Source organism: Pipra filicauda, unplaced genomic scaffold (genome assembly GCF_003945595.2).
Source record: "Pipra filicauda isolate LSUMZ 115617 unplaced genomic scaffold, ASM394559v2 scaffold453_size531900_pilon, whole genome shotgun sequence".
NCBI lineage: Eukaryota > Metazoa > Chordata > Aves > Passeriformes > Pipridae > Pipra > Pipra filicauda.
This window is the reverse complement of record NW_024104591.1, coordinates 148,446-156,497: the sequence shown is the minus strand read 5'-3', so window position 1 is coordinate 156,497 and position 8,052 is coordinate 148,446. Positions and strand designations below refer to the sequence as shown.

Below are 8,052 nucleotides of genomic sequence, written 5' to 3'. Positions count from 1 at the left end.
GCAGAGTTCGGGGCGAGTGGCTGTCTCGGGACTGTTAATATTCACTCCGTTGAGCTGCGGCCACAGCGCCGAGGGATGGATGAACTGCCGGGAACTGCAGCTCCTGGTTCTGCTCTCCCGTGGGGGCCAAGGGGCTGGGGTGGTGACCCTTGGGTAGGAGCTCCACCAGCGTGTCCTCCAGCCCCTCGGTGCAGGACAGGATCTTCCCCCCAGCCCGTGGGATGATGCTCGTGTGGCCACACCTCCCCCTGCACCAGAAATCGGCTGCATGGATTTACACCCGGGGGAGAATGAGCCCCCTGAGCCAGCCCGGTGTGTCTCACCAGCAATTCCCATCCCTCCCTCATCCCACGCATCGCACCCACCTACACACACTATTTCTGGGATGCCCAAGCCGACGCTGAGCCCCACCTGACCGACGGGGGCTCCGCTGCTGTTTGTCACTGATGGGACACAGAGACATCGGGAGGATCTAAACACTTAGGCAGAGCTGCCAAAGCTGTTTGCAGAATATGTTTTTAGAGGGGGGAGTAATTATTATTATTATTATTGTTGTTGTTGTTTTGTTGTTGTTGTTATTATTTTAAACCTCAAGGTATTTACCCAAGAAATGCTTGGGCCCATCGTTGCCGAGTGTCTGACTCGGCACATTGTTCTCGGCCGTCAGTGAAATCAAACCCCTTTTTCTTGAGGTTTTTTTTTAATTTTATTTCAGAGTCACGCTCCACGGCACAAACTGTAAAAATACATTTTAAAACGGCCAAAACAGACAGGTCGAGACCTTTCTGCTAACAATCCTCCACCCCATCCTTGAAATCTAAAGTAGTGAAGGATTTTGCAGAAAATAATGGATCATTTTCCCATTTACCCATGATTCAAGGATTAATAACTAATCCCATCAAAGGACATCTGCTTAGATTGTTCCTTGTCAGTGAAAGTAAATAGAGCCTTTTAGTCTTTAGACCTAAACTCCTCTGAGGTTATTATGCAGAGGAACCTCCTACAAGCGGTTGCTTTCTCTGTCGCTCCTGCTGTGACTAACCCTGGAGGGAGAAAGCAAACTTTGCAAGTCCCTGGACATAAAGGTTATTTGCTAGAATGGAGGAGACTTTTATGAGAGGCCGGGTAAGCTGAGACCCTCACCCTCCCCTAAGGCTCGGCTCGGGCAGGGGGCTGCAGCCCTTTGAGCCGCTTTGTCCTGCCTCTATGGCACATTCCCCACGCCGGGGCGGGAACGCAGGGGCTTTGCTCCCCCGAAAGCTTCTCCTGTACTCAAGTGCTTCTTCAGAACAGCTCTTTCGGGGTTAAATGGGAAAACGAGGAATTGTTTGGGTCTGGGTCCAAAATCCGCAGGGTTGGCAGGAAAAGTCTGGGAGGGAGATGGGTGTGGGAGGGGTGGATGGGGCTGGGGCTCCACTGGCACACAGGGCTGGCAGAGGAACCGAGACCGTGGGGGAAGCGTGGAGGGGGTGACCATAGGTGTTGAGGGCAAAAAACCTGGGAAATAACGAACTTCCTGTTAAACAATGGGCTGTTGGAGTATGACTTGAGCCTGTCATCAGTGGGGCTCCCAAAGCTGCTTTTCTGGAGATAGAGACATTCCCAAAGGAATTCTGGCCAGGAGGGGCTCAGCCAAAATGTGAGCAAATTGCCTCAAATAAGAGGAACCCTGTCTCTTCCTCTGCCCAGGAGCTGTTCTCCATAAATATTAAGTAATGGGCCTGCCTAGGGCAGATCCCTCGGGGTCACCTGGGGAGAGCCCAGTGCAGGGTACGGCGGATCCCAGCTCCCTGTTCTCTCCTTCTGTTGGGGTGGAAATAACCACCGGTGCCCGTGCCAGGCCATTGGAGGGATGCATGTTGTAAGCATTTCAGAACATCTAAAATTAGACTTTGTCTTTTTTTCCCCCCACCAGAACATGGCTGAGTGTCTCATCCACCAACACCAGCTGTGGATTTTTTTGCTCTCGCTTTGGAAAAAGCTTCCTCAGAGATACAGACAAAAAAGAAACGCCGCTCCACCCTCTCCCTGGCGCACACAAAATACGAGAGTAATTACAAACTGAGGCTGTGGGCCCCAAACCTGGACCCTGCTCTGAGCTATTGAGGGAAATCTTTCAAAGCCCGAATGGAAACCAGCCTCGTCGGCCTTTTGCTGTCAGGGGGAGGCTGGTCCTGCTGTGCTCAGCCCTCCCAGCCCTCCGGACCCGCAGCCCCATCGTCCCTGTAATCCAGAGTCAGCTCCGAGCTCCGGCGAAGGGAACAATTGCAGGCAGAGCCAGTGGGAGTTCAAAAGGAGCAATACTGAATTAAATGATAGCAATTTCCCTTATTTTCTGCTGCTTAAAGGTGCACGCTGGGAATGTTTAAATATCCTTGTTATCCCCTTCAATACCTAGGGAACATTTTTTTAACGAGCTGGGCTGCAATCAGGCCGTGTTCGTGCCAGGCATCTCTTACAACAGCCATTCTCCAAAAGAGCTGTCCAGATCAAAGCCCTTTGAGGCAGAAGAAAAGGCACCTGCTGGACTGAGGGCTCTGGGCAGCTGGGTGAGCCAGGGTAGGTGCCGGGGGGACACTTCACCCAATTTTACCGACACAAAACAGAGCTCCCCTCTTCTCACAAGAGGGAAATTTTGATATTTGGTTTAGGTTTAGTCTTTGGGTTTCTTTTTTTCCTGGTTTTTTTTTTTTTTTTTGCTATTGGTTTGGAGATGAGCTGAAGCTGAGGATAACATCACGTCTCAGGCTGAGATGGTCTGATATAAATGAACTTGCTTGTTTTCAGGCTCCAGCCCCCTTCCCCTCTGAAGCTACCAGGTTACATGGGTGCCTTTGAAGGCATCGAGCCACTGTTTGGCCTCTGGGGTGAACTATTAAAATCTCCCAAGCTGTTAAAATCTCTACCTGAGGTAGGAAAACACTTGCTGGGGAGAGAGGCAGGAGGAAGGCACAAGGCTTTGCAGCCCTGAGCGGACTCGGGGGAGAAGGGGTTGTCTCACTACGGGGTCCAGTCAAGGTTGGAGCAAAGGGAGCAGGTGCCGAGGGTGGAGGCTGCAGGCAGGCAGTGGCTGCCTCTACACCACTGGCACAGCCCTGCAGGCCTGGGGATGGCCCTGGAGCTTCTCTGATGCTGTTCCCTCAGTGTGCACCCGCTTGCTTCAAAATGCGGCTTTTGTTGCCATTTTCTTTGTCTGGTGGCACCGCACGGCCAAAGTGCCCAGTGAATGCAGGGAAGGGCCATCCACAAGGTTGGGGGTTTGCACTGAGACAAAGACATTTATTTAGAAATTACCCAGCTCCAGACCCCTCTTCCTCACCCAAATCCATGAGCCACTAACCTGCCCAGGCACCTGTACCCCAAATTTTGAGGTGACTGGGACTGCTGGGAGAATCTCAAATGAAAACCTGTATCTGAACATCCCATGGTAGCAGTCACACACAGGTTCAGAGGCAGTGGTGGTTGTGTAGATGTGGTTTATACAAAATACATGTGGCTTGTCTAAAGTCACACATATTTGTGGATATATCAGAGCAAATACTTAAAAAGCCAAAAATCATCTTTGATCCATGTGTGACATTTCTTCCAGAGCTGAAACATCTCCCGTATGGAGCCTCTCTGAGCTGGCAGGGGAAAAAGAAGGGAATTTCCCTTAAAAATCCCGGCAGGGAAGCTCCATGCTGGGGCCCTGCAGGCTCCCTGCACCTTGCACAGCCTCAGAGGCGCTCGCTGGTGTCCAGCACCCACCAGTGAGCACAGGGAGCACCCACTGCTCTTCCCCAAGCAGGGAAGGGCTGCAGGCAGGGCGTTTCGCAGTGGCTATTTTGCACCTCCACACTCACAGGGGCAGAGGGAGTGTCTGTATCTCCCTACAGGAGCCTTGCAAGGAGGGAGCCCGGATCTGCTTGGGTGGATGGAGCTGGAGTGTGCCCCGTGCAGCTGGGTGGAAATCCCACCGTGCCCCCACCCTGCCCGGGGCCTCCGTGTGCCACACCTGTGGTACACACACCCTTCGTGCACAGGGCACGCACACACAGGGCACACACGAGGCGGGTACACTTGGATAGGGCAGCACACGCGGGGTTTATGCACACCCCGAGGGTTTCTGAGCAGTTTTGGGGGTGTTGCTGTCGAATCACGTCCCCCCCCGATGTGTGTGACCTCTCCCCGGGTCTCACCGTGGCAGGGGGTGGGGAAGGGGCTGGGAGGACAGAGCTGCACCCACAGCGCTGTGGTACCTTGCAAAGACTTACAAATAAAACCCGGGGGGGGGGAGGGCTGCACCAGGTTGGGGACCCTCCTCGCCTTGCGCGCTGCAAACCAGACCCTTCCGGGCGGACTTGCGAGTTTTCTTTGGGTTTTAGGGAGGGGTTTTTGCATTTTTTTACGGGTGCGAGGGCTGGGCGGCTCCCTGCGGGGGCAGGGGGTTGTGGGGGCGGCTTCTCCGCGGCCTCCGCGGAGCCCAAGTGCCGCGGGACCGGGAGCGGCGGCGGGGGTTACGCGGGTCCCTGCCCGTCTGCCTCCCCCGGGACACCCACCGCCGAAAATCCCGGTTTTCCGAGGTGAAAATCCTCCTGGATTATCCGAGACTGACCGCCCCCGCCGCCGCAGCCCGGGATTTGCCTTCCGGCAGAAACTCGCTTTAAAAATAAGTTTAAAGCGCCCATTTTGCGGCACTAACGACCCTTTCTTTGCCCTGTGGCAGCGCCTGGCGCTGGAAAAATAAATGTGAGATGAGACGGGCACAAAACGGGCTGGAGGGAAAGGCTGCGTACCTTCCACTGGAGGAGCCTGCAATGCCGAGGGAATTCCGAAAAAATTTCTCTCTCTCTTTGCTCCAACCCCTCCTCTTTAAAGTTCAGTATTAGGTAAGATAGAGCGGCACCCAAAAAAAAATTCAAGGTCTGTCCCAGCAGAAGGCAAAGGTCCCCACTTTCTTTAATTGTTACTTCGGGATAAGGAGGGAAAAAACAATAATCCACCTTTTTTTTTTTTTCTTTTTTTTTGCATAAGCTGGTGGGCGAAGCCGCCGTCCTTGCTGGCGGGCGGGGAAGTGATGCCAGAGGGTCTCGGAGCTGGAGTGATGATTTCTGCAGGGAAAACGCTTCATCTCGTTGGTCGTCGGTAGCTGTGAATTTGCCAAGAGAGAGGAAACCGAAAAGGAATTTTAATTCTTTTAATTTCCTTTCTAAATAGTGTTCTCTGCATTTCGAAGCTCACGGGAGGTTTGCAGGAACAGGCGGCTGAATTCCTCAAATATAAATAATAACCAAATCAAACTATAGAATGGGACGGACGGAGATGCTCGGGGTGACAGACGGTCCCTCTGCCCGGGGCCGCGGCTGTTCCCGGTTCTGGCCATTCGGAATAAAAAAATGAATGGGAAAAAATTTATTATTGTAAAAATAAATCCTGGTGACTCGGGAATTAAAGAGGGAGAGGGTAGAGGAACGCAGAGAGCAGCGACCCAGACGGGGCTGAGAAAAGCGGCTCAGCTGCCGAGGTGCGAATGCAACGGCTGAAAAGAGCTTTCCCCAAATAAAATAAAATAAGAATAAATTCGAAAAACTGGAAAGAAAGAAGGAAAAAGATCCACGCAATTAACTCTGTCCCCACGACTGTTGCGCTTGCAAGCAGGAATAACCCGGGCTCGGGCACACGGAGCCGGCCGGGCTTGCGGGGATGCTGCGGTGTCCCCGGGGCTGGGCTGCTGCCACCCCCATGCCCCCCAGAGCCCTTGGGAATGTTTTGTTCACTTTGACTATTTTTTCTATATTTTTAGTATTTAAACCAAGCCGCAAAACACGCTCAGACTAAGGAATCGTTTCCTGATTTCAGTTCTTTCTCGTTATTTGGGGGTTTGGGTGGCGGCTGAAAGAGAGAAAATGTTATTTATTTGCGGGAAAAATTAAAAATAATCTAGAGCAGGGTAGAATATTGGAGCCCAGCTTGAAACGGGCATTATTCTTCTTTAATACGCCGTGATTAGGGTTTGTGGAAGGAGGAAAACAAAGTCAATTCCCCAGTCGAGGGGGAAGCCGGGGGGAACTTCATGATGTGCCACTGAGGGAGACGCTGCGATGCCCCCACCCCGAGCCACACCGCGGAAAAAACCCGCTCCCCGCGCTGCTCCTGCCATGACCCCCCGGCTTTAATCAGCCTTCAGGAAATGCCAGGGAGACTTTGCCCCTAATCCGTGCTTATTAAGCAAAAAACCCTACGATGCTTATAAAATCGCAGGTAACAAGGAAACCCGCTATCGAGTGCGTGCGCCTGGGATCGCCGCTTTATGGTGGGGTTTTTTATTAATAAAATGCAAGGAGTCAGGAATTACCTTTAAAACACTCCTTCGGAGCGGAGCTGGAGCCGTCCGGCCCCTGCCCCGGCCCCCCGCGTGTCCCCGAAGTACCGGCTTATCCCCGATATATGCTGCGGGAACCGTGCGGTTTTTGGGGGCTCCTCGGTCGGCGGAGGGACCCCCCCACACACCCCAGCCAGGCCGTGCTGCTCGCTCGGAGTTTGTTTCAAAGGGAGAAAAATTTTATTTGATTTAAGGAGCGAATTCGGAGCAGCCACGCGGGCCCCGGGCGCGCGTGTCTGCGCCCCCCCTCCACTCCCGAGCTCCTTCTGCCCCCGCGACCTCGCCGTTTTCTTTTAAAACCCGCCAAATACCCCCAAATAACCTTTTCCCCTCCTTGTCCCCGTTCCCCCGCACGCATCACCCCAATCCCCACCCCAAACCCTGCTGCGGTTCTCTCGCCCCCCGCGCCTCCGTGGCTGCGGAGGAGAGAGGTTGCCATATTTGCATATATGGTAATGAGCTCCTAATTGCCAGGCTTGCTGCGCTTTGCTGATCGATTTCGAGCAATCCAGAGGTTAAGGAAGCTTGGAAATAGCGCGGCTCCCCCCTTCCCCCAGCCCCCCTCCCGAACCTCCCCTCGCGATGGAGCCGGCCCCGCATTTGCATCCCAACTTTTTTTGACTCTCACACGTACACTTTACGTATCGGCTACGTGGAGGCTCCTCGGCCGCTCCTATATATCCTTACGCCGGGCACGGCCCCCGCTCCTCCGGCGGCGGCTCCGGGCTCGGGGCCACCGTGAAGACCCGCGGGCCGCGGGACCCGGGGGCGAGTCGGGCCGGGGGCGGGCAGGTGAGGGTAGGACAGGTGAGGACAGGGCAGAACGGGCAGGCAAAGAGAGCAGGGGAGGGAAGGCAAGATAGGCAGGCAGGGAGAGCAGGAAGGGAGGGCAGGTGGGCAGACGGAGCAATGCAGACAGGTAGGCAAGGAGAGCAGTGCAGGCAGGAGGGGCAGGTAGGCAGGCAAGGAGGGAAGGCAAGGAGGGCAGTGCAGGCAGAGAAGGCAGGTGCAGACAGGGTAATGCAGGGAGGGCAGGCAGTGCAGGATGAAGAGCAGGGCAGAGAGGGCAGCGCAGAAAGGACCCACTGCCCATACGGGAGCATCCCCCGCCGACAGACGCCCCGAGCTGGGTGAAGAAGTAGGGGGAACCCGAGAGAAAGAACGAGGAGCGGCCGGGCCGGACTCTGCCGGCCGACCATCGCTCATCCACCCCCGCCCCGCACTCGCGGCCGGGCCGGGGCACGGAGCCCCCGCGGAGCCCCCGTGAAGCCCCCGCGAAGCCCCCGCAGCCTCCCGCGCCGCGCGGGGCCGGCCCCGCAGCCGGACAAACAATGTGAGACTTGGCGGAACAAAAGCGGCGGGGCTTGAGTTGCTGAACACGTCTGAGGCCAGACGAGCCGCGCGATTTATTGGACTCGGTAAGAAAACCATAATAAAAAAAAATAAGGGGGGCACGGGGGGGCGGGGGGCGGACGCGGGGGGAAGGGGGGACTCTCAAAGCGTCTTTATTATGGGCTGGGGGCGGCAGAGCTGCGGGGCCGGGTGGAGGATGCCCCGGGAGCGGGTCCAGCTCCTGCTTGGGGCTGGGGGCGCGGGTACACCAAAGGCCGGCTGCGGGGTGGGAGTTTCTCCCAAAGCCCCGAGGGCAGGGGGAGCTTCCCTCCCTCTTCCTCTCCCCTCTTCCTCTCCCC

General features: G+C 55.4%; 2 long non-coding RNA genes across 2 annotated transcripts; one reads left to right on the top strand and one right to left on the bottom strand.

Annotated features, from left to right (window-relative positions):
- Positions 1–4,459: 4,459 nt before the first annotated feature.
- On the top strand, positions 4,460–5,818 carry LOC120324192. Its single transcript, XR_005565298.1, has 2 exons — positions 4,460–4,868; positions 5,014–5,818. It is a non-coding gene; the product is annotated as an uncharacterized LOC120324192 (long non-coding RNA).
- Positions 4,906–6,637, bottom strand: LOC113999190. The gene is made up of 2 exons (XR_003544778.2): positions 6,335–6,637; positions 4,906–5,128 (listed from the first exon to the last, which is right to left on the bottom strand). It is a non-coding gene; the product is annotated as an uncharacterized LOC113999190 (long non-coding RNA).
- Positions 6,638–8,052: the final 1,415 nt, after the last annotated feature.